General features: G+C 39.9%; 1 protein-coding gene across 1 annotated transcript in view; it reads left to right on the forward strand.

Annotated features, from left to right (window-relative positions):
- Positions 1 to 5,511: 5,511 nt before the first annotated feature.
- The window catches only part of LOC138752818 (G-protein coupled receptor 20-like), a 42,595-nt gene continuing 26,360 nt past the window's right edge, over positions 5,512 to 21,746 (forward strand). The window contains exon 1 of the mRNA XM_069915450.1: positions 5,512 to 5,629. The gene's annotated coding sequence lies outside the window, so the exon portion shown is untranslated. The remainder of the gene's footprint in view (positions 5,630 to 21,746) is intronic.

Here is a 21,746-nt window from a genome sequence, read left to right on the forward strand (position 1 = left end):
AAAGATTTAGTGTCAAACATAGGGCGTGCCATCGTGGCATAGTCCTGAACCCATTTGCAGTAGTAGGAAAAGAATCCCATACATCTTTTAAGGGCTTTTTGCTGAGTTTGGGGGTGGTAACTTCTTAAGAGGGGCCATTCTTTCCGGGTTGGGGCGGATTTCGCGCTTGCGGACAATGTAGCCCAGAATGGGTAGCTCTGTCGCGTGGAACACACATTTGCCCTCGTTAAATGTAAGGTTGAGTTCTTTAGCTGTTGCTAAAAATTTCTTTAAATTGTTGCTGTGCTCAGCCTGTGTTTTCCCACAGATAGTGACATTATCCAGATAGGGAAACGTACCTGTAACTCATACGTGCTAACAATCTTATCCATTTCCCTCTGAAATACGGACACATCAGGTACCCTTTTAAACTGGTATAACCACCCCCCCCCATCAGCCTCAAAAGCCATATAGGGCCATTCCCTTTTCTTAATGGGGATTTGATGATAAACTGCTTTGAGGTTGATAGTGGAGTACACTTTGCATTGCGCTATCCGATTAATCATTTCATTGATGTGTGGCGGGGGGTAGGCATCCAGGTTCGTGTAACGGTTGATTGTCTGGCTGTAGTCAATAGCCAGTCGTTTCTTAGTGTGATTTTTCACGACTACCACTTGGGCCCGCCACGGATTCTTACTAGGTTCAATTACTCCCTCTTTAAGCAGTCTCTGGGTCTCAGCTTTGATAAACTCACGATCCTCTTTGCTGCAGGAATGGCTCTTAGTGGCAATCGGCTGACACTCAGGGGATAAATCATTGAAAAGGGAAGGAGCTTTAATCTTTAATGCAGACAGACTGCAGTAACTAGCACAGGGGAAGGTAATTATGGATAGTGGCCCACCGAAATTTAACAGTATTCTGTTCATCTAACCCCAGTACCACAGGGGCGCAGAGCTCCGGCATAATAAAGAGCCACACATCAGCTAGGCAATGTCCCTGCAAATTTAGAGTAACTTTACATTTGTCCCGTACAGTTTTTGTAAGTTCACTACAAGCCATCGATATCTTTCGGTTTGCTGGATATCTCCACAAATTTAAGGCTCTGGCAACTCTCTCGTGGATGTAGCTGTCAGTACTTCCCGAGTCTATTAGACAATCAAGGGTCTCACCATTCACCTCTCCCTTCATAGTCGACCTTTCTAGTCCGTAACATCCTCCAAGCTTTGGAGTCAATTGAGCTATCACAGGGGAATCTCACCTCGCCATCACTTGAAGTCGATTCACCCTGCTCGTCTGAAGATTCCCCCTTTTCACAGTTGTCTTCCATTCCTGCAGCTCCAGGATGCATTTTCTTGGTGCTTCTCTTCTTCTTCTTATCAGAGGGAGTACTTTTCACCTTACACGCTTTAGCAAAGTGGCCGAGTTTCCCACAATAGCTGCAGGTAGCAAATCGAGCCGGGCACTTCTGTCTGGGGTGCCAGCTCTTATCACAGAAGTAGCATTTTTCAGGAGTTTGCCCTTTTCTTTACTTTGGAGTTCTAGCATTCCTGGAAGTTTCCTTTTCTGTTTCTAGCATTTCACTGGACTGCATGGCATTTCTCAGTGCTTTGGCTAGATTGACTGCCCGGTCGTAGGGCTCTGTCTCCAGCAGCCTCTGTCGGATGTAACTGAAGTCAATCCCGTTGACAAAAGCATCAAGCTTCAAGGCATTGCGGTGTTGTTGCACATTGACTGCCCTGACATCACATTCGTTTGCCAGTGAGTCGAGGGCCAGTGCATAGGCAGCATTTCTTTCCCTGGGTTTCTGGCGTCTAGTCAGCAACTGGTGTCGAGCAAGCACCACATTCCATGGCGCTGCATAGTAAGTAGTCAGACGTTCCCGGGCTATAGCCAGAATATTAGCTCCTTGCGTTACGGCAAAAGGGACCTCATCCAGCAGAAAGTTCAGGTGGCCCCACTGTATCGCTCATCGACCACGTTGTTTTGACTCATGTAGTAATCGAAACAAGCAATCCAGTGGTTGAAAATTTCTCTGGCCCTCGGGACAGACTGGTCGATTATCAGCCGCCCTGGCTTGAGTGCTGCATCCATTTCTGCTAATAAAATTGAAGTGCCAGTTGATGAAGTAGACAAAGATGATGTGGTCAAACAATAATCATGGCTTTTATTAGCAGAAACTCATGGTACAATAATGAAAGACTATAGGTGCATATACAGTTATATCCAAGGGGAGTGTCCTTAACAGTAGAGATAATGCACAGTCAATGTTAGTACAGCAAGGCTCGCCAGAGGGGAGACAGGCAGCTTGGCAGACATTCACCACACCTCCGAGACTCCACAATTTATTAATAATATTTATTTTAAATATACGTATACTTGGGCTGTTCTTGTCTGTATGTGTGCTATGTCTGTGAGTGTGTTTGCACTGTTTTGCACTATGGATCAAAGAAAACTGTTTCATCAGGTTGCATTGGTAAAATCAGATGATAAATAGACAAACTTGAACTGTAAGGTAGCTATCAATCTGTTAGCAATGTATATTCGGGACTACTGTTGAATCTATTACTTAGCTATTATGCCAACCAGCATAATATATAGTCAGTGCTTGCTGTCTGCTTGTCATTTGACCCACAATAAAGACCAGGTCCTACGCAACTTCTAAGCTATGCTTTCACAACCACAGGTCAACTGTGTCTCTGACTTTATCTGCCTCATATTTCCCTGTGAAACTGAGCCTGTTTCCTTTGTTAGTACAATTCTCTGGCAACTGAGGACTCCTGAGAACAAGCTGAGAGATTGTGGCTGAGTTCCAGCAACAATTTGAAACAGATAAACCAGAGAGAGAAAAAACTGCCCTTCTGTCTCCATCAAAGCTGGTTCACCTTCACTAGGGACTGAGCTCACGCTTTGGGAATCAAATATAAATTGGATAACGTGACATTTAGATGTGAGCGCATCGGACTTGTCAGCCACAAACGAGCCTGCAGCTGACGTGGACATTACCCCTCCATAAATATTCGTCCGCGAAGCCAAGCCAAAGAGAAGAGAAAGTGTCCTAACAGTCAGTCTAATCTCACCACTTAATTTATATAATTATCTTTACAAGGCTCATCTCCTTTCCCATTATTGACGCAGCCTGCCTTGATAACGCCAGGAAATATCTGAATTCAAGCTGTCACAGGCCTAATAATGAGCATAAGAAATAATAGCAGAAGTAAGCCATTCAGCCCCTCATGGCTGCTGATATTTTTTACCCCAGTGCCACTTTCCTGGACTAGTTCCATATCCCTTGATTGCCTTAGTATCTTTGTGACTGCTTCCCCCCCCCCCCCCCACCCCACAGCCCTTGGGTTGAGATTCACCATCCTGGGTAAAGACCTTTCTTTCATCTGTGTCATAGAGTCATATTGTAGAAAACAGAAATGGACCCTTCAGCCAAATGGGATTACCTCAAGTGGACAACTTAGTCAATACGAGGAGGGTGTCTGTTTCGATGACCCTCAACATGTTTCCTTTAGTTTGTATGACAGTCAACCCAGGTATTCAGCCTTTCTGCTAATGGAAGCACATTTCTTTTCCCTGGATCTTTATTTTGTTTTCCTATAAGTTAGTCACACTTACGCTGACCCTATTTAAACATAAAACCTCATAAATTAGGATAAGGGGAACTAAGAGTTTGCAGAATACAGTGAAGAGAGTTGGTTTCACTTGAAATATGATACTGTTCTCTGCCCTCCACACATAACAATGTATTTTCTATGCATGCCAACAAAAAAACACAAACATTTCTTGCTTACTATTTTTCCACAGCAAACCCGACATAATGTGTTTTGCTTTTAAAGCTGGAGGAACTCAAAGGTTCAGGTAGTATCCATGAAAGGCATAGAAAGCCATCGTTTCAGACCAAAGTCCCTCATCAGGATTCCTGAAGGTTGACTTTCCATGACCTTCTATTGATACTGTCTAACCTCATAAGATATTCCAGCATTTTGTGCATTGCTCCAATTTTCTAGCATCTGTAGTCTCTCTTGTTTATCTCCATATATGCAGGAAGTCTATCTTTGGCTACTGTAGAGCAGAAAGAAACCAGGGAACAGGATTAAATCTGTTTCTCTAAATTCTTCAAGGGAGCTACGAAGGCTGAGTTTTGAGAACATCCACTGTCTGATAAATCCTATCAGCCTGTGTTTAAGTGAACAGGAGAGGTGATTCATCTGCAGGCAGATTGAAAGTAACTTCCTGTTGGGCACAAACATTTGGAAATTTGAGCTGAATATTATCTTCCAAGAATTAATTAAGAGTGTTGGAAACCTGAAGGAGACAACTTGAAGACTGGTGAGAAGTTTCATTTGGCAAGCCATCCAGGAGGAGAAAATATATTGTAAAATGACTCCAACTGACTGAGCAAGATGACAGGTACATGGACAGAAAATCAGAGAAGCTGCAAATCTCAAAATTTTAAAAATATCATGTGGACATTGCTTTTCTTCTCCCATGATTATGAGTCTCCAGAGATAAGGAACAGGGTATCTAAAGGAACAAAATGTTACTAGAACAAATTAGACATTTTAAGAAGGAGTCTACAGGAAGGATAAAGACTAATAGTGAAATATAACTCAAGGTCAGAAAGGTTGACAGAAGCACCAATCATCTTTGCATCTACAAGGTACCTGGATGAGCTTGTGATGCACCCACTTAGTATGATTCAATCCACTTCAAAATCAGGTTTGATATGCAGATTGCTTATAATCAACTTTCAAGTGGAATTCATTTTGGCATTTACAGACTATGTTAAAATGTTGCACTAAGTTCAAATTTTGAAAGCCCGTGGCCACCACACAAAAGTGTCCTGCGCTGTCCGTAAGGAGGTTGTACATTCTCACCATGTTTGCATGGGTTTCCTCCCATACAGGGGTTGTAGGTGAATTGGGTGTAATTGGATGGCACAGGATCATGGGCCAGAAGGGCCTGTTACCATGCTGTCTGTCTAAAAAAAAAATTAGGATCCTAAAGTTAAATGAGAAAACCTGTAAAAGAATGGCTGAGAAAAGTGACTATCTTGAAAACAGATGGTGACATGGTTTCTGTGGCATAAATCTATAAAAATAATACATTTTAAAATGTCTTCCCTCTTTTTAACAATGAAATGTGATGTTATAGTTAAATCCAGAATTTATTTATTATTCACTTCTGTGCACAGTAATTCAAGGATATAATTCTGCACGTAATGGAAATCTGAACTACCAAGATGATTGTTTTTTTACAACTTATGCCCAAAGTTTTGTGCTCCATTTGTGTGAACAATGTATGTACAGTTTATAATGTTACTCCTTTTGATTAAAAAGTTGTTAATCGCACTTTTCCCCTTTTACACATTTCACTAATTTAAGGGTTTTTTATTTGAGTTAATCCCACAGCCCCAGAGAGTCGTGGGTTGTAAGCAGTTCACAGCATTTAACCAAAGCTGTTCAGACTTCAAGTGAAAGAAAGGAATGACGTCAGATGCTTCTAAATCATCCCTGAGTTCCTCAAAGCTGGCCAAAGGCTAGTCCGAATCGATGCACTGGGTCACATCACTGAAACATCTGAATTACAGAGGGAACCAACTACTCTCACTGAAGTCGACCGCAGTTCTCCTGGTGTGCACTTGGTAAGAAAAGTTTTTAAAGGACTGTTTATGAAATGTTATTAATATTTCAACCTACTTTAAAATTCCAAAGTGAAATTCTCTCTATAATCTGGGTCCTCATTCCTCAGTGAAACAAATCAAGCATGTTTTTAGAAGTAAACTTAAGAAGAAAGTTTGGAATAAATTAAAATATAAAGTACTCCAATACTTACTTTACCAGCTATTACATGAATTTCAATGTTAGACATATTGATCGTTACATGAGTTATGTATAATGTTGGCAGTAAAACTGGACTCCTTCAGTAAAAGTCCTGTATTAAATAATAATTTAAAGTAAATCTATCATGGATGTTATTTGCAATTCCGTTAGTTCCAGCACTGACTTTAAGAGAACATAGATAGTTTATAATCTTTTTTTGCATATTTTTAAAGTATTATACATTTTAAAGTATTATACATTTATGTATGCTATCAGAGAAGAAGTGTTTTCTACGAGAGATTAAACCGAGATAAAAACATTTCTGGCACTTGGTAATTTTTCCTCATATTTACTGTTTTAAAAATAAAATGTGCTACTGTACAGAGTAGAATCTTTTGAGTAAATGTGGAGGTTATTTGTTAAAACCACAAGAGGGAATCAACATTAGCACAGATAATGTAAACGGTATGTTAGATGGACACTTCCAGCGGTCAGATTTTGAGAGGCTTTTGTAAAAACTCTGGGAGCCATGGCAAGTGTACATGAGGAGACAGTTTCAAACAATGAAGTAAATGTATTGATAGTCAGGCATGTTTATTTAATACGAGGTAGAAAGTAAGTTGACAGTGGTTTGGAAGTGGATCTAAAAACTGATGGCTTGGAAGTTGAGCATTGGGAAAAAAATGGTACTCAGAGATTTCAAGGGAAGTAATTGTAATTAATTAATGAAAATGAACTTAAATACCAAGTTTTAAATGAAGTGAAGTTGTGCAAAAGAGATGATTAGTGTGGACAGAATTTGATAAATCCAATCTAGGAATGATGTATGCACAAATTTTGAATTGAGTGAGAAATTATGCTGTAAGTAAATGATTTGGGGAGGTAGAAAATAGATTTTTAGTGATAGTCAAAAATAACCTTAAGTATTGGGAAATGGATTCACTGCTGCTGTTCAGATCATGAATTACAAAATACAAGGTTTCCTGGAACTTCTCGAGCTGTGATTCAAGATCACTCTCAAGAACTTTTAAGAGCGCAATCTTACCCCACCCCATTCCTCCCCCCGAGTTTCTAAACCTTTAGCTGGACCTTGTCAAGAACTCCCAGGGTTAGCTAAGCACCAAATTGGGAGAACCAGCTTAGGTCAGAAATTGGTAGAGGTAGAACAGGTTCCACGAAGGAACTGAATTTGATGAGGAGAATTCAAGACTACCTTTAGAATGGCACATAGAAATAAAGAGGTGGTAACAATTTGCCTTAAAAATGAAGGAACACGCAAGTTTATTACTCTGGTGTCAGATGTAAAGCAAGAGGAAGGAACACAACGGCTGCTGAAGTATTCCATTTTATTTGCAGCCCTCTAGACTAGTACTTAGACTAATCACTAATCACTTTTCAAAAGGTAGTACTGAGCAGGCACTTGAACTGCTGGAATATGTCTCGCGAAGAAAAATTAACAAAGTAGTGAAGTTTAGGAATCTAAGTAAGACCATGTATTATTTGGAGAGAAAATAAGATGTGATGGTGTTTCCAAGTGCCCATTAAATCCTGTTATTAAAAATATACTTGGCTCTTTTGCATATAGTCTTTTTGTGTTTGTCCTAGGTTGCTTCTCTTTTTCAAACTGTTGAGTTACATCGAACGTATATACAAGAGGAGAATTCATGTATTAACAAGTGTGCAAGAAAAAGAACATATTAATATTTAACAAATATATATTAACCATTGAATTCTTATCCTTTTGTAAAACCAACAGAAAAAAGAGAGATTAAAAAATACTTAATTTTTATTACAAAATCCCTCTAACTAATCTGAAAAAAAGAAAAAGGGACTGGGCAGCCCATTCTGAGAGTAAAGTAGGAAAACAAAGGGTTTCCTGGTTAAAACCAAATTTACCATAAGGAACTAGAAGAGAATCCAGTATAAAATTATGATTCTTAAACTATATAGAAATGTTGAAGTAAACAATCGCCAAACTTCTTCAAATTTAAAAGATGTATCAAATGTCCGACTCCTAATTTTCTCCAAACTTAAACATGACATGACAGCAGAGAGCCATTGAAGTAGAGTTGGTGGGTAAGGATCCTTCCATTTAACTAATGTGGGTTTTCTAGCAAATAATGTTGAAAAAGTAATTATTTGCTGTGCAGAAACAAGTGTATGCCCAGTCTCCGCTGGTAGGATTCCAAAATCAGCTTATTAATAGATTTAGGTGTAATTCTAATCCTGGAACTTTTGCTGGGGTTTCAAAGACACCCTATGTTGCTTCTCAAGTGTATGATCTGAGGTTTATTCCTTCTCTACATTTTTTAAAAATCATATCTTTGATCCCGCATGCAACAAGCTAGTCAAAAAGGACGGCATTCAGTTTCGAGTTTGGATCATAAAATCTCCCAACACTGTTATAAGATAAGCAAGGAAATCCATATTCTAGAAAACTGAAATGAAAACTGGGAATGCTGGAAATGCTCAGCAGGTCAGCACCTGTGGAGAGAAAAAAGGAGTTCACGTTGGTATCTTTTGGCAAAACTGTTGGTGTTGCCTGAACTGCTGAGTATTTTCAGAATTCACTGCTTTTGTGTCATTCCTTCTAACAAGATCATTTTATGACTTGTCTGTGTCTTTCAGACAGACATACATAGAACCATGCACAGGCATACGGATTTCTTTGTTCACATTTACGATCTCTTTCCCTAAACACGTCATCTCACCTTTCAAACACAATCAGGCCTCTTTTTACCACCCATATTTTAATTTCATTTGATAATAATCTCAGTTCTGAATCAGAGCACTGTCGGCTGAAGTCACACTCCAAGGACTTGACCCCAAAAATCAACCACATATTCCAGTGAATGGATGAATGAGAGTTTACTGTCATAAGTACAATACAATATAACTCAATGAACATCTTACTTGCTGTAGCTTCTCAGTTACATGCTGATGTAAATTAAGCATAATTAAGCTAATAACAGGAAGAGAAAATAAAATAAATTATTAATATTCACATTTGGTTGACCATTAGTCCAAAGAATGTAGTGAAACTGGACTCTGTGTGGTTCTGGAAGGTGCGGCCGCACTGGAGGCGAATACACATACACTCTGGGAATCTGAGGGAACTCACCTTTGCTTCTCTTTCTCAGATTGTAAGAGACCTTTCAGGCAATTTCTTCTGATGGTGAACCTGTCTGCCTTATGGCAGATGAAAAGAAATTCGGGTACTATTACGCTGTCTTTATTACCTAACAATAAAGGATCTTGAATCTTGGTAGTTACACAGCATCGCTCAAAATGCTGATCTTTGGATGAGATAGTAGCCCAGATTTTCTGAGAAATGCTGGCATTTTCCCTTATAAAAATCAAGATGCTCAGAACTTACTGAACTGCCAACTGCATTAAGTTCATCGTGTACCTCACTCACATCCAGCATGAGCAATCATAGCCAAAACTTCTGCCCTTTAGTTTTCCATCTCACCTGACTACAAAGTGCCTCGCTCTTGCTCATTTCTACCACAGGGCATAGCATAGTACAGCACAGGAACAGGCCCTTCAGCCCATGACCCTTGTGCCTAAATCAAATTAAAAATTTTCTACGCCCGTTTGGTAAATATCCATCCATCCTCTTCATGTTCATCTGTCTGTAACATAAGCACATAAGAAATAGGAGCAGGAGTCATCTATTAGGCCCGTCAAGCCTGGTCCACCATTCATCTGGCTGTGGACTCATCTTCACCTTCCTGCCTTTTCCCCATAACCCTGAATTCCTTTGATAGATTTAATGAGGTAGCCTCAACTTCATCCTTAAGCAGAGTCTGCCACAGATTCACCACTCTCTGGGAAGCACAGTTCATCCTAAATCTACTCTCTGGAATCTTGAGGTTCTGTCCCCAGTCTCTCAACTTTCCTGCCTCTTTCTGATCTAGAAGCCTTTTAAAAGTTACTATTGAATCTGCAAAATGATCTGAGGATACACTCAGTCATATTTTTTTTACATGGTCGCTTAGTCTCTGACAGTCCTTTACCATTACTATGTTTATAACTATTCCACTCGACTGTGTAAAAACTTGTGAGCCTAAAATTCCAAAAGGATTCAATAACTAAGGTAAACAAAAATACTGCACATGCTGGAAGACTGGTCTTTTAACTATCCTATTAGAAGTAAGACGAGGACAAGTTGGAGATTTCCAGGTCAGGGAATAACTTCTTCCCAAGGGCTGTGAGACTGATGAATTATATCCTGTAACCATGAATCATCCCAAAAATTTATATGTTCAGTGTATATATTTATTTTGAATATTTATGTGATTTTTGTGTGCCAGGAACTGTTTGTTTTTGTGCGTGGTCTGGAGAACCACTGTTTTGTCAAGTTTTATGTGTACATTGGATGATAATAAACTTGAACTTGAATTGGAATAAATTCCACCAGTCCCCAACAAAGGTTAAGGCAGATAAACGCAGTAATGACAGTGAATTTCAGGACCCCAAACTTACACTTCTATTAAATCAATGGATAAAGAAGGGAATATATTGCACACAAATGTCATCACAAAGAAAGTACATGAACGCCCCTATTTTCTCAAGAGTTTGCAGAAGTTTGGTATGACATCAAAAACCTTGGAAAACTTCTGCAGATGTGTTGGGGAAAATGTGCTGACCGGCTGTATCACAGCCCGGTGTGGGGGCACCAATAACTCTGAGTGAAAACCCCTGCAAAAGATAGTGGATGCAGCCCAGTACATCACATGCAAAACTCTCCCCACCAGCGAGGAAATATACATGGAATGCTGCCGTAGGAGAGCAGCAGCAATCATAAAGCATCCACACCACCCAAGACATGCTCTGTTTTCGCTGCTGCCATCAGGAAAGAGGTATAGGTACTTGTACCGCCAAGTTCAGGAACAGTGGCCACCCCGCCAGCATCAGACTCTTAAACCACAAACATGTCTTAAAAAAAACAGCCTCAATCCTCAAGGACCCCCCAGTATCCAGGCCATGCCCTCTTCACTCTGCTACCATTTGTGAAAAAGGTACAGGAGCCTAAAAACGAACTCTCAGGAACACGAGGACAGCTTCTTCCCCGCTGCCATCAGATTCCTGAATAATCAATGACCCAAAGACACGGCCTTACTTTTCATGCACTTTTATTTTTATTTTTTATAGTAATGTTGTAAGATGATTATAATATAAATGTTTACACTGTGACGCTGCCGCAAAACATCGAATTTCATGACTTGCTCATGACAATAAATTCTGATTCTGAAACTCAGATACTCACATTATTATCTAATATTTATTTTCTGTATTGCACAGTCAGTTTGTTTACACTTCTTTGGTTGTTAACATCTCTCTCTTTTACTTACATATTTTTTCTTGAGTGCAATTTTTTGCACAACTGATAAGTAGAAATTCTGCCTCACCTGCAGGAAAAAGAATCTCAGGGTTGTATGTGATGTCATACATGTACTCTGACAATAAATCTGAACTTTGAACTTTGAATATATTAGTCAATAACGCAGAGAAGTCCAGGATCTGCTGCAATGATGCAAATTTATCTTTTCATGAAGTGAAGATGGCCCTGCAGTGGTAATGCCGTATCTGAAGAGTCTGTGTTGGTAGTCAATAAAATAAGTAAAATGGACCAAATGACAGAGATAAAATTCGAGTGACTGAGGCCCAAAAAAAGAAATAAAGAGAGGAAATGGATGTATGATTTAAGAGAGCACAAGAGTCACAAAATTAGAAACCTGTTAAAAGGAATGAATTGAAAAAGAGGATAAAGTAGACCGTTGTATTTGGAAACAAAATTTTAAAAAATCATTGGAAAAGCAATGTGCTAAAGATTCTTTAACTTTGATGAAATTACGATTCAGATAAGAAAGAGAGATTTCTTTGCTGTAATGAAATGGGTGATTGAGTGATGGATAAATTCCATCTTCACCCTTCTGGTTCCATTTGACTTTGAAGTCATGAACAAAAAGGATTTTTAATATCCCTAAACTTGCAGTTGTAGTTACACAATTGAATGGAATTGAATTATATTTTTACTGTCACGTGTACAATTTTGAGTGGTATATATCCAAGTCTACTCATAATTAAGTGTAGCAAGTAGAACAATAATAGAAACGAAAGTTTCTATTACAGTAAAAGTGCCTGGTCTAATGCTGATAGGAAAAAGTGCAGGATATAGAAACAGTGCAGGGGATCATATTTTACCAATGTGAGGTCCACTCAAGAGTCTGATCGCAGCAGGTTCATGTTTTCAAGCTCATGCTTTTCTTCCTGACAGAACTACATTAGGGCAGGAGAGAGTATGTCCAGGGTGGGATGGTCCTTTAATTTGTTGGCATTTTTCCCAAGGCTGTGGAAAGCACATATGGAGCCACTGGCGGGGAAATTTGTTTACACAATAGCCTGAACTGCATTTACGAATTTATGCAGTTTCTTGTGGACTTTGCAAAGCAGTTGTCAACCAAACTGTGATGCATCCAGACAGGGATACTAGCTATAGTGCATCTATGAAAATTGGTAAGAGATGCTGGGGACATATAACCATATAACCACTTACAGCACAGAACAGGCCAGTTCGGCCCTACTAGTCCATGCCGTAACAAATCCCCACCCTCCTAGTCCCACTGACCAGCACCTGGTCCATACCCCTCCAGTCCCCTCCTATCCATGTAACTATCTAGTCTTTCCTTAAATGTAACCAATGATCCCGCCTCGACCACGTCTGTCGAAGCTCATTCCACATTCCCACCCCCTTTGCGTAAAGAAATTTCCCCTCATGTTCCCCTTATAATTTTCCCCCTTCAATCTTAAACCATGCCCTCTAGTTTGAATCTCCCCCACTCTTAATTGAAAAAGCCTATCCATGTATACTCTGTATGTCCCTTTTAAAATCTTAAACACCTCTATCAAATCCCCTCTCAATCTTCTACGCTCCAGAGAAAAAAGCCCCAGTCTGCACAACCTTTCCCTGTAACTCAAACCTTGAAATCCTGTCAACATTCTCGTGAACCTTCTCTGCACTCTCTCTATTTTGTTTATATTTTTCCTATAATTTGGTGACCAAAACTGTACACAGTACTCCAAATTTGGCCTCACCAATGCCTTGTACGATTTCATCATAACCTCCCTACTCTTGAATTCAATACTCCGATTTATGAAGGCCAACATTCCAAATGCCTTCTTCACCACACCATCTACCTGAGTATCAGCCTTGAGGATACTATTTACCATAACTCCTAAATCCCTTTGTTGCTCTGCACATCTCAATAGCCTACCATTTAATGCATATGACCTATTTAGATTTGCCTTTCCAAAATGTAACACCTCACACTTATCTGTATTAAATTCCATCAGCCATTTCTCAGCCCACACCTCCAGCCTTCTTAAATCACCTTAATCTATGGTAATCTTCCTCACTGTCCACAACACCACCAATCTTTGTATCCAATTATCCACCCCTACTTCCAGATCGTTAATATATATAACAAACAATAGTGGACCCAGGACCGAACCCTGAGGAACTCCACTAGTCACCGGCCTCCAATTGGACAAACAATTTTCTACCACTACTCTCTGACACCTCCCATCCAACCATTGCTGAATCCATTTCACTACCTCCTCATTTATACCTAATGCTTCCACCTTTTTTCCTAACCTCCTGTGGGGAACTTTGTCAAAAGCTTAACTAAAGTCTAAATAGACAACATCCACAGCTTTCCCTTCATCAAACTTTTTTGTAAACCCCCTCGAAAAACTCAATCAGGTTTGTCAAGCATGATTTACCCCTGACAAAACCATGCTGATTACTCCCTAGCAATCCCTGTACCTCCAAATAATTGTAAATACCATCCCTCAGAACACTTTCCATCAACATGCCCACCACAGACGTCAGACTCACGGGCCTATAATTCCCAGGTTTACATTTAGACCTTTTCTTAAAGAGCGGAACCACATGCACCACCCTCCAATCCTTTGGCACTACCCCCATGGCTAGTGACATCCTAAATATCTCTGTTAATGGCCCACTATCTGTCCACTAGCTTCCCTGAGTGTCCTTGGGAATATTTTGTCCGGTCCCGGAGATTTATCCACCTTTATCTTTTTCAACACAGCCATCACTACCTCCTCGGTTATCCTTATATGCTTCATTACCTCCCCACTATTTTTCTTTACCTCAACTGGTTCAATATTTTTTTCCCTAGTGAATACTGAGGCAAAGAAATCATTCAAAATTTCCCCCATTTCCTCTGACTTCTCACTCAGCCTACCCTCACTATCTACAAGGGGTCCAATTTTATCCCTCACTAATCTTTTATTTTTAATGTACTTATAGAAACCCTTTGGATTTATTTTTACTCTGTCTGCCAAAGCATCTTCGTGCCTTTTTTTGGCCTTTCTAATTCCTTCTACACTCCTTGTAGTCCTCCTTCAAATTGTCAGCTCCTTGTTCTTTATACCTCTTGTACACCTCCCTTTTTCTCCTAACCAAATTTCCAATATTTCTCAAAAACCAATCTTCCCTATGACTTCCAGCCTTTCCTTTGATCCTCACTGGGACATAACTACTCTGTACCCTCAAAATTTCTTTTTTGAATATCCTCCATTTCTCATTTACACCCTCACCTGAAAATATCCTGTCCCACTCAATACTCCCCAAATCCCTTCTTATTCCTTCGAAATTTGCTCTTCTCCAATCCAGACCCTCAACTTTAGGCCCCTCCTTGCTCCTCCCTAAAACTACCTTAAAACTAACAGAATTATGATCACTAGACCCAATTGGATCTCCAACATTAATGTCTGATACCTGACCTAGCTCGTTCCCTAACAGGAGATCCAGTATTACACTGTCCCGAGTCGGTTCTTCTACTAATTGATTCAGAAAACAATCTTGAACACATTTAACGAACTCTAGCCCATCCAGCCCTCTAACTGTATGGGTATCCCAATCAATGTGAGGGAAGTTAAAATCTCCCATGATCACTACCTTATGATTCTCACACATATACGTAATCTCTCTACACATTTGTTCCTCTAGTTTTCTTGACCCATTTGGTGGTCTGTAATACACCCCTATTAGCACCCTTATGCCTCCTTCACCCCTCAATTCCACCCAAACAGCCTCACTGGACGATCCCTCCCAACCATCTTGCCACCTCACGGCAGTAATGTCCTCCTTAACAAGCAGAGCAACTCCTCCCCCTTTTTTACCCCCTGATCTATCACATCTAATGTATCCTGGAACGTTAAGTTGCCAGTCCTGCCCCTCTTGTAGCCAGGTCTCACTAATTGCCACAATATCGTGACCCCAAGTATCTGTCCATGCTCTAAGCTCATCTACCTTGTTCACTATGCTTCTTGCATTAAAATATATGCAATTCAGAGAATGACCCTCACATATATTCTCTTTTCTACCTTCTACCCTAATCTCCATCCTACCTTTGTTATCATTTTTATTCTTATCTAGGTGGCCATGCTCCCTTGACTCTGCTCTCACACTCTGTTCCCCACCCCCCTGCCAAACTAGTTTAAACCTTCCCCCACAGTTCTAGCAAATCTGCTTGCCAGCACATTGGTCCCCCTCCAGTTCAAGTGGAGTCCATCCCTTTTGTACAGGTCCGACCTTCCTCAGAAGAGATCCCAATGATCCAGAAATCTTATCCCTTTCCCCCTGCACCATCTCTTTAGCCACGCATTCATCCTCCACATCCTCCTATTTCTACCCTCACTAATGCCAAATATCTTTAGACCTTAAGGTACAGGAGCCTCCCCTTTAATGACATGATCTACCAAGATTGTTGTCTGAAGAGGGTGCGCAAATTCATTGAGGACCCCTTCCACCCTGCACACACCATCTTTCACTTGCTCCCATCAGGAAAGAGTTGTAGGGTGTATAAGCACCACCTGGCCGAGGAACAGTTTTTTCCCCACGGGCAGTGAGAATGTTGAATGATCCAAAAGAACTGCTCACACTAAACATCTGAGACTCTCATATTCATGAAACAACATTTATTTATTTATTTATTTATTGTATAACTGAAATAATTGTCCTGCATATGTATGTGTTTTATGTCTGGTTGTGTGTTTACATGTTCCAAGAACAGGAGAACGCTGTTTCGTCAGGTTGTACTTATATAATCAGATGACAATAAACTTGACTAGAAATAAACTATTCAGCCCATCTGGTCTGAGCCACAGTTTAATCATGATGTTTATGCAGTGTTATGGTTGGACCAGGTCAGGTCTTTGATGATAAGAACATAAGAACTAGGAGCAGGAGTCAGCCATCCTGCTCCACCATACAATAAGATCATGTCTGATCTGATCATCGACTCAACTCCATCTGCCTACCTTTTCCCCCATCCCTTAATTCCTTTTTTTTATGCAAAAAAATCTATCTAACTGAACCTTAAATATGCTTAATGAAGAAGCCTCCACCGCTTCCCTGGGCAGAGAATTCCACAGGTTCATGACTCTCTGGGAAAAACAGTTTTTTTCTCATCTCTGTCTTAAATCTACTCCCCTGAATCTTGAGGCTGTGGGTCCCCTAGTTCTGGTGTCACCTACCGGTGAAAACCATTTTCCTGCCTCTGTCCTAATTTTATATGTTTCTATCAGATCTCCTCTTGTTCTTTGGAATTCAAGTGAGTATAATCCAAGGCGATTTAGTCATGGGAACGTGATGATCTCCATATTAGTGCTGTCAGTGTGTGCCCTCATCCTCCTCTCACCACTGTTTCCTAGTCAATGCCCAGTTGCTGTTTATACTGACACTGGGGAAGGCACCATGACTCCTTTCCTCGATACTTACGACAGGAGTTGCCAGCCTCAACAGCCTGCAGTGAGATTAATTTGCATTAACATCTTCAACCCAGCAAATTCAGTGGCATGATTAATGTCAAAGGAGGGCCTCACTGTGAGGTTGCAATTAATTTGATTTTGGCAAGATTTACTATGGTGAGGCTAAAAACTGGTCAGAGTTTAGAAGTTATCTTCATTTCACCGCAGAGTGATGGGGTATTTTTTTTTAAGCAAAGTGATTCTGCAAGCTCTGTGAACTTGCAATTTCTGGACAAAAAGGATCCAGAACCTTGAGATCTCAAGAAACCTTTTGCACGCCCTTTCAAAAAAGCCACTTTGCATGAAGTTGGTGCGTGGTGCAGCTGTCAGGGAACACTCTGCAGAGCTGAGCTGACAAAGAGCTGATATGGAAAGTTGAAAGCATGTTTTCATTTATTTTTTAATGTAGTTTTGCAATTAATTTGCTGCCACATGAACTCTAGTCATGTTTTGCCCAAATGGCATCATTTGAGAGATTGTTCGCCGCTCGTAGCCCAAAGTTATGTTTGAAGCAATTTACTAAAGCTGAGAAATTATTATTAGCTGAAGTGAAGCAGACATTTATAGTGACGACATGGCAACTGGAAAGGGAAGGATGGCAAAGGAAACAAATAGAGCTACAATAAATTAAAGTACAAAGGAGTTCTCGTGGTTAAAATACATTGCCTTTATATTTATAGTAATCTTTATGACATGTAATAGGGCCCCAAAGGGTACAAGCTAATTCTCAGAAAACAGAATAACAATCTTCCCAAAGCATTCTTCCAGCAAAAGTGCAGTGGGAACAGAAATCCTTATATGCTTTGCCAAAACTGAAACCTTACCCCAAATCTTTTGTGGGTCAACCTTTTGCCCTAAAAAGGAACAAAATACTGTATCAAATTACAGATGATGCAAAGGTTGGAGATGTTGTGGATAGTGTAGAAGGTTATCGTAGGTTACAACAAGATTTAGACAGAATGCAGAGTTGAGCAGAGAAGTGACAGATGGAGTTCAATCCTGATCAGTGATACACTTTGGACGGTTGAACTTGAAGGCTGTGTATGTGGTTAATGGCACGAATAGTGTGGAGGAACAGAGAGCACTTAGGGTTCAAATCAATAGATACTCAAGCTTGCCATGTAAGTTGATAGGGTGGTTTAGAAGGTGTGTGGTGTGCAGGCCTACATTAATCAGGAGATTGAGTTCAAGAGCTGTAATATAATGTTGCAGCTCTATAAAACTGGTAGACTACACTTGGAGAATTGTGTTCAGTTCTGGTCACCGCATTACAGGAGGATGCAGATGCTTTAGAAAAAGTCCAGATGAGATTTATCAGGATGTTGCCTGGATTTAAGAACATGTCTTGTGAAGCAAGTTGACAAGAGACAGGGTGTTTCTCTTTGGATCAAAGGAAAATGAGAGATGAATTAAAAGAGAAATATAAGATTATGAGAGGAATAGATAGAATGACAGCCAGGATTGTTTTCCCAGGGTGACAAGAGAAAGTACCAGAGGACATCTGTTTAGGGTGAGTGGAGGGAAGTTTAAGAGATAAGAGAGATGAGATTTTTTGTACAGAGTGTGGTGGGTGTTGGTACTATAGGGACAATTAAAAGACTCTTAGGTAGGCATGTGGATATAAGAAAAAATATAGGGTTATGAGTATCAGGTAGGGAAGAATTAGATTGTTGTGGAGTGGGTTTTCAGAGATTACCATGACATCATGAACTGATGGGCCTGTGCTGTGCTGTAATGTTTTATGTTGTATTTCACTATTTTCCTTTATCATCTTTGATGCCACAGACATTCTATTCCCAGTTATACATATCATCCATGTACACTAGTCCCATTTTATTCCTCCCTCATTTCTGCACTTACCTGACCACCCAAATCTGAGATGCTTAGCACGATTACTTCCACAACTGCTCTACAATTCCATAACTTCGTAAGGTCTGAGGAAAGAAGGTTTTCTTTTACTCTGCTCAAAGATTGTTAACTTAATCAATATTCCTGCAACCTGGACTGCCAGAGACAAAAGAATGCACAGCTAGAAATGTTGGTGCAGCAGTTAGTGCAACGCCTTTACAGGACCAGACCGGGGTTCAAGTCCCATGCTGTCTGTAAGGACAGTTTGTACGTTCTGTGTGGTTTCTCTCCAGGGGTTCTGGTTTCCTCCCACCGTTCAAAAATGTACCGGGGTTGTAGGTTAACGGGGTGTAAATTGGGCGGCATGGACTCGTGGACCGAAATGGTCTGTTACCGTGCCGAATGTGTATGTCTATGTCTGAAAGGTTGCTGGAAATCTGAAATAAAAACAAAAGATATCAGAGACACTGTTGACCGCAGAGGACCTGAGCTTTCATTATAGGGCCACTCTAACTTCCATAGAATGTTACAACTTCTTTAACTCATTCACTTAAGGTACTGGAATATGTTCAGTAATTTTAATGGAAAATTTCCTTCATTAAAACAGTCATAGAAAAAGAGAGAGAGCATCTTCTTGCGTGCCTGCTATCACACGGAAAGCCAGATTTGTACGTCTGAATGCCATAACATTTGTAATCACACCAGTTTAAAAATAGGTCACATGGTAAAATCCATAAAGGTTCTTCTAGTGTGATACTACTTATGTTGCCTTCTTTCTTTAACAACTCAAAAAAGTGAAAAAATAAATATTCAAAAATATTTCTCCATCCCTGTGCACTTTAATGCAATATCTTCCAGATTCTTGGGTTAATGGGTTGACCTTCTAAATCTGATACTAATGTCCTCAAGTGATAGTCTTGCATGACAGAAACAAGCCATTTGGCCCTCTCTGCCCTTGTCAACTACTGTACTTATCAATATTAATCCCATTTGTCTGCATTAGGTCCATAATATTCCAAGGTGATTCAAGACCCTGTCATGTTAAATGTTGTGATTGTACCTGCCTCCATCACCTCCTCTGGCAACTCATCCTTCAAGAGAATCTTTAGGGAATCCTGCACTAGGACTCTCAAGTCCCTTTGGACCTCTGCTTTCTAAATTTTCCCCCATTTAGAAAATAGTCCATGCCTCTTTTCCTTTTGCTGAAGGTTTTCAGCATCTCTGCAGGAGTGAGTCCATTTTCTTTTGGCCAGCTCCAATTATCCTACATTTGTTGAGCTGCCTGTTGTCTCTTCTCAGGAATGCTCATCTCCCTTGGTCTGAGCTATTGTCAAAGGCTAGGATGCTGAAGAATGAGGTCTGCTTGTGATAACGCAGCTTTCTTTAACAGTTTTTTAGCCACCTTTACAATGTTCTCTTCCTTTCCACTAGCAAGTGGATGAAGTGATATTGTCCAGTGATCAAACAACCAGTCAGTGGAGAAGCTCATTAGGTTGCCTATTATAATCTGTGAGGATCAATACTCTGTTTCTTTCTCCACAGATATTTCCAGTATTTTCTGTTTTTATTTCAGATACCCAGTGTCTGTGTTTTTTTTTTAACTTTTAATTAAATGAGTGAAAGTATGTTCATTGCTTAATGTCAATCGGGGATTATCTAATACTATTTTCATGAATTCGCACTTTAGTTTATTAAACTTCAAAGTTAGTCAGGACATCAGAGAAGCTTGCTTATTCCCCTTCACGCAGTGACTGGAATCATCTGTGGCCATATGAGAGCCAAAGGGATTTCAATTTAAAATGCAGCACTTTCTTACTACTCCACTCAAGTGCCAATTAGACTATGCCCCCCCCCCCACCAAATATCTTTTGAACCATGTATTTTTGCCGCAGAGGAGAGAGAGAGCTAAAAGTGAGTAAAACAAGATATTGGTTTGTATTTTGAGATTGGTAGCTTTAGTCTATTACAGTAAAATCCCCAGAATCTGGCACCTGCAGTGACTGCGGACAGATACACAAAACTTGCCAATTGCCTGAGATACACTCTCACAATGCCGAAATAACACATCTGAATTAAGAATAGCGACAGTTGAAAATGTAAAATTAATTTGAAAACAAATCCGCATTGTAGTCCTTAATTATGTGAAGCTCACTTTAATCAAGTAATTCCCCAAACTTAAAAAGAAATTAAATTTGAATCCCAGTCACTGGCATTGTAACAGCATTACCCTAACTGCTGTGCTAACCATAATTAAGCCCCCTCTCCCAAGTTCACAGATAAAGCCTTATTAATATACTTAACACTAGCAAAAATTATTAGGCAGGGATAGGAAGACTTTGGGAGAGTCGCCCCAGCGGTGAGCGGCATTGGCCGGCTCTTCCTCTTGGGTGACGACATTTTATTCAAACACAGATTTATTCAAACAGCTGGTGTGGGTGGGTTGCAACCAGGGTGCTCCGCCGGGTGAATGTTTGCTCCCCTCTTCACCGAGGAGTTGGGTGTTGATTCGGAGAGGATTTACTTTGACAATTAAATTTTTTTATTTATTTTAACGTTATTAATTAATGAATTTATTTATTTCCTCTTTTTTTGCTTGGGTTTTCAATTGCTTGAATGCCTGAGACTGGGAATTTCACTGCATATTTTAAATTTATATGGGACAGTTGACATAATTCTTCAGTTCCTGAAAATATAAAAAAAGCTGGCAGATACTGGAAATGATAAATAAATATAGAAAATTCCAAAACCACTCAGCAAGTGAGGCATCTGCGATATGACCTGCCATATTCTAAGAGGTTACGTTTTTCCAGCATTTTATGTTTTTATTTTGCACTCCCGTTAAATGATTTTAACCTGTGTTCATACACTGGAGTGATAGCTCACTTTATGATGTGGGCTTGGCTCGATCTCCTCCATGCAAATTCATGAATTATTTAGCAAAAAGCATTTAGATTGAGATCATGCACCTTTATAGATAAATGTGATGGCTGATCTACAGCAGAATACAGGAACCTGCTGCATGGACAAATGATTGTCATATACCTGGTGGGTGAGGATAAGGGTATGATAAGTGCGAGGGGGACTTTTGTAATGTCCTTTAATTGATTATGGCAATTTATTTCTAATAACCTCTATTTACTTGTACACCTCTGATGTATAGTCAGCATGGAACAATTATTGTTGTGGAAATACAAGATATTTTGATAAATAGAATTTATTACCCGTGTCTTATACAAAATTGATGACTGA

The sequence above is a fragment of the Narcine bancroftii genome, chromosome 2 (assembly GCF_036971445.1).
Source record: "Narcine bancroftii isolate sNarBan1 chromosome 2, sNarBan1.hap1, whole genome shotgun sequence".
Lineage (NCBI taxonomy): Eukaryota > Metazoa > Chordata > Chondrichthyes > Torpediniformes > Narcinidae > Narcine > Narcine bancroftii.